At 39.3% G+C, this 5,698-nt stretch overlaps 1 pseudogene; it reads right to left on the reverse strand.

The window, feature by feature from the left end:
- Positions 1-1,502: 1,502 nt before the first annotated feature.
- Positions 1,503-5,698, reverse strand: part of LOC103203375 — a 15,441-nt pseudogene continuing 11,245 nt past the window's right edge.

Consider the following 5,698-nt stretch of genomic DNA (forward strand, 5'->3'; position numbering starts at 1 on the left):
TTTGTCTCATGACATTGACTACAATTTACCACAATGCAACAGCTCCTCTCCCACTTCCTCCCCATAGTCACCTCTTCCCTGTGTCCTTCCCTCCATGCACTCCTGCCCCCTGAGTTGTGCATACACAACCCTTCTATTCTCTCATGATTGTTCTCTCCAAGGATCCACTGATTCTTAAAAGAGTGAATGAACAAGCAAGTCCCATGTTTCTAACCTTCTGTGTTCCCTTTTGATAAACAAAAAAATTCATGCCATTTTCTGGGACTCTGATAACACATCCAGTAGATACTGAAAGATAAGAGTCTATTTTCTATAATTTCTACCAGTAGATAAGATTTTGTGGGATTTTCCTTCCATAGATTGTAATTCCTCCCCTCACTTCCCACCCCAAACTATGAGATTTGGGGTTAGGGTGACATGTCAAATGAGGGCTTTGTCATATATTAAATTTGACTGCCATCATTTTCTTTAAGGAGCACCATATTTTTACACAAGTAACGCACAGGTTCTACTTTCTTTTTTGCTAGCTGCACCCTCCCCCAAGAAGTATTTTTGTAAGTACGCTCTATGGTAAGTTTTTCCAGCAACATGTTAAAAAAAAAAAAAAAAATTTCATAGCACACTTATGAAAGAAACTCTTGGGGAAGGCGCAGTTGGCCAAAAACACACAATGCACAAGTTATTTGCGTAAAAATATGATAATGCAGATATTGTCACTGTGAAATACGGTAGCTGTAGAAATCCTCTAACTTCAGGGAGGATAAAGAAAATCAGCATCAGCCCAAAGCTTAATCTTAGGAGGTGAAGGGCAGACTCTCCACCCATTTTTTTTTTTTTTTTAAATAAAACCAGTTCTGACACCAGCCGTCCATTCCTTCTACAGCACTCTATTTCTCTGCTGTGTTCTATAATTAATTGCAGTGGCCCCACAGAACTCCTAGTCCATACTCAATGATTATGGGGTTTGTTAGGGAAGTAACATGTCACAGTTCAAGATCAGGATCAACTTGGAAGTAACAGGAACAATTCAGGAGGCAGGAGAATGGTTTCCAACCTCTTGGTTGCTTGTTGGCCATGCCCACAGGCATGCCTCACTCTTGATTTTGCTCACTGCTGACCTACACTTTTAGTTTATGCCTTGCTGACAAATAAGTGCCTGGAGACACCCTACTTTGTCAGGAAACCTCCTGCCCAAAGGTGCTCAGCTCTCTTGCTCCGTGGGTGATCCTGCTGCAGCCTCTTTGCTCCGTGGACGGGGAAACACACCTCAGGTGTCTTGCTCCAATCTCCTTGTTCTTGCTACTTGTGCCATCTTGCGCTGTTTCCAGCATTACAGCTGTCTTCTGGGTTTACAGTGTTCTTAGTGTAGAGTCCATGGGTCCAGAGGATGTGCTCTGCTACTGCTTTTTTTCTTTTTGAAAATAGTTTAATGTATCTCTCAGAAAAAAATAGTTTCTATTTTTCCATCTCAAACAAAGCAGTGGTTATGAAGTCTAGTGCCATCAGTTGACCTTCATCCTGCCTTGTATTGCTGAGAGGAAATCCAGAGCAGGTCAAAAGTCTAAGATGGGGAACTGATAATCCTTGTCCATATCGCCCCAATCATAGTAGTCAACGTTTTACCTTTCCTCTATGCCACAGAGGTTGATGATCTAATCGTGCCCGTTAAAAGGCAACTCATATCCCTTTCAGGGATGGATTTTTGCCCTTGGTGTATACTCTTCAGCTTTACCCCCAAACCAGATCAGTGATGGACCACAAGGACATAACTGTGGTATGAAGGGCTTCCACTCTTAAATCTCCTTCAAAGCCTGCTCATTATTCTGATTGTGGATTTGAATATATATCTTTCTAATTAATACCCTTAATTTTCCACTTCCGTCCTTTCCTTAACATTGTATTCTAAAAATCTGACCTGACGGTAAACTCATTTTTTTCTCTCAATCTCTCAATCTGCTCTCAGTATACAGGACTTGCCCCTGGCAGTAGATAGTAGAAAGGGCTGTGTGGGAGGTAGCATTAGGTTGGAAGGATCTAGGTTCTCCTTATTCTTAGACACAGCAGCCTTCACAGGGCATTCCACACACTCATGTGTGCTTCTGGTAGGTAGGCACGGAGTATGTTTTCCTCTCATTTTCCCTTCATGCATTCAACAACCTACAGGCAGAGGTGCTGACTGACGATCTGAAGCATTTGAGATCTGAACTGCAACAGACAGGGGTAGATGCAGGCAAACCCACACTGTGCTAACTCCAAACAATTCTGACTCCTCCCCTGTCTTGCTCCAGGCAGCCAGGCCTCACCTTTAACTGTCAACTCAAGCCCAGAGCAGCAGTGACCCACAACCCAGTCACTCTTGTTACCACGGTGAGTGCCAGTGCCAGCTCCCACTAACACTTCCCTTTCCAAAGGTTCTGGATCATCGTCTTGATAGTAGTGAGGTCCCTCCCCCTCAGCCTCTGTGAGATTGGCTCTTTTAAACCTAGTGGGATGGCAAAACTGATCATTCCCTTTTGTAGGCACAGGCACTTTATTTGAATAATAACTGTCCACTGCCTGCAAGAGTTTTACTCACCTTATTTGCATAATCCCACCCAATCAATTTTGTGAGATTTAAGAGACCGTGGATAGACTTCAAACATAGACAGGATCATAGAGGAAAATTCCTAAGATTACGCTAAATCATGGAGGGATATAACTACCTCATTTAACTTTTTTCCTTTTTTTTTGTTTTAATGTGCCATTAGACTGGGAATCTACTTCTGTAGAGATACCATCTCAGAAACCCAAGGAGGGGTTGCTGTGAGTCAGTGGCAGTGAGTTTGATTTTTGGTTTATTATAGCCTCAGTTAAAAAAAATTTTTTTTTTTGATGTGTATGTTTGTGTCTGTTAAATAAACAGGATTTTACATCAAATAAATGAAGCAGTCTGATACCTTGTAAGGGTACAGAATTGAAAGACTAGTATTTGGATTTATTGCTTAGCTACAATAACATGTCTGCTGCTGTGATGAAACTGTTTAGTATAAGTTAGTGTATGTCTCCATTCTTATGAAACTGGCACTAGGTCTATGTTTATGCTTGTGAATTTTAGCTTTCGCTATGGTAACTTCATTCTATCACTAAAAACTTTTAACAATCTGCCAGGCACTGAGTGCTGTATTCTTGATGTTGAGAATAGCAGATTCTCTTTAATATTTGAAACATCGGCCCCTGGCTCATTGACAGTGTTAACTGTCATTCTCATCCATGAACATCTTTCAGAATATATGAATTGGGGTGTTAATTAGATACACTCATGTGTCATTTTTTGGGGGGGAGTTGGAATAATTTTTCTGTATTCTCCCATCCTCACCCACCCTTGTTTTATTGTGAACTTGAATAGTTTTATTTATTTGTTAATCATTTTTCCTTGAGTCATAGTGGTCAATTAATTGCAAAACAAAAGCAACAAATCTAACACCCCAAACTACAGCTTCCACAAAATGTCAAGGAAATAGCATAGTTTCTGTGGTTCAGAGTTGTAAGGGTGAGATGGGAGTTTGATTGGAATGGAATGATTTATTAATCTTCTGTGATTTATTAGTCTTCTGTGCTCTGTTCAGTTAGCTGTATTTTTTTCTGTTAACCTTTAGGTATGTCCCAAATACATGAAACAGGATGATTTTGTTCATTTATTTGTTATAGTTTATTTAAAAAATAACTGCTTCCCTCTAAATATATAATTTATAAAAGGTTTGTAACGTGTGTGTGTGTGTGTGTATATATATTTATTTTTATTTATTTATTTTTTAATGATATATGAACGTATTCTCCTAACAAAGGATTAGTCCATTTAGAAATGAAGAGGAAAATAGAGGCCAATATACAAAATTTTGCTTTGGGCAATTTTTCAGAAATACTTTTTTGGCAAATGCTGAATATCTTGCCTCATTCTCACCTAATCTTCTGGATAGGTTTAGGAATATGGCAGCCTCAATCTTACAAATAATGATAAATGATTTTGCCTAAAGTCACTATAAAAGGCCAGTAATTAGGAGTCAACCTATTTTTTGTTGTAATCTTTCCAGGTTTGGCGCATTATATGAAACTGGTTGCTTTGAAAAAATACTTTGAATAAAATAAATGATTTATTGAAAACATAATTTTTACTTACTTTGCTTTTATGCTTTTTGGCTGTACTAACCATAAGTTGTTCCTAGTCTCAGTAGGATTCCCAGGGTGGTGCATACTGTTAAGCATTTGACTACCAGCTTAAAGGTTGGTGGTTCAAACCCACCTAGAGGTACCTCGAAAGACAGGCTTGGTGATCTGCTTCTGCACAGCTTTGAACTTAAAAATCTTATGGAACAGTTTTGCTCTCCACACATGGGGTTGCCATGAGTTGGAATTGACTCTAGGGGAACTGACTATAATAACAGTCTTTGAGTAAATTAGAGAGGAGAATGATAAACCTAGAGCAGAGCCTGCCCAAGAGGAATGTAACTCTTTGAGGTTCTATTCAAAAGAGCCTATATGAGAAGACTGGTCTTCCTTGTAGCCATATGGATATTATCCTTTCACTGATAGAGCATTGTACTTCAGGACAGATCTTGAAACATCCTTTGTGATGATGAATGCCACGTCATTCCTCTTCAAATTGTCATTCTCTGCAGAGTAGATCATATGGTTAATTCAGAATGGCCAAAACCAGTCCATTTCAGCTCACTAAGGCCTAGGATATCAATCTTTATATGTTCCATTTCATTTTTGACAACTTGCGATTTTCCCAGATTCATACTTCATACATTCCATGTTCTGATTATTAATGGATATTTGCACCTCTTTCTCCTCACTTTGAGTCATGCCACATCAGCAAATGGAGGGCTGAAAGCTTTACTTTATCCATATCATTAAGATTGGTTCTACTCTGATGAGGCGGCTCTTTCCCAGTAGTATTTTGAATGACTTCTGACCGAAGGGGTTCATCTTCCTGCACTGTATTGGACAGTGTTTCTGAGCTATTCATAAAGTTGCCTAGTAATGTTTTCTCTGCTATTCATAAGGTTTTCCCTGGCCAGTTCTTTGAGAAGTGGATGGCCTCTTCCTTCTTCCTAGTCTGTCTCATTCTGTAAGCTGCATTGAAACCTGTGCACCATGTGCAACCCTACTGCCATTTGAAACACTGGTGGCACAGCCTCAAGCCTCATGGCAACATGCAAGCCACCACAGTATTATTCAGATTTATGCACCAATTAGCAAAGCTAAAGATGAGGAAATTGAAGATTAATATCAGCTTCTACAGTCTGAAATTGACCAAACATGCAATCAAGATGTGTTAATTATCACTGGTGATTGGAATATGCAAAAGTTAGAAACAAAGAAGAATCACAGGTAGTTGGAAAATTTGGCCTTGGTGATAGAAATAATACTTGACATTGGATGGTAGAATTTTGCAAGACCAACGATTTATTCATTGCAAATACCTTTTTTCAGCAGCACAGACAGTGACTATACATGTGGACTTCACCAGATGTAGTACACAGGAATCAGATTGACTACATCTGTGGCAGGAGGCAGTGGAGAAGCTCAATAACATTTATTTATTTAAATTGTGATTTGGGTGAAAATTTACAGAGTAAATTCACTTTCCATACAGCAGTTCACATACATTTTGTCTCACGACATTGACAACTTACCCCCATGCAACAGCTCCCCT

Source organism: Orycteropus afer, unplaced genomic scaffold (genome assembly GCF_000298275.1).
Source record: "Orycteropus afer afer isolate SDZICR_OR568_19922 unplaced genomic scaffold, OryAfe1.0 scaffold00214, whole genome shotgun sequence".
NCBI lineage: Eukaryota > Metazoa > Chordata > Mammalia > Tubulidentata > Orycteropodidae > Orycteropus > Orycteropus afer.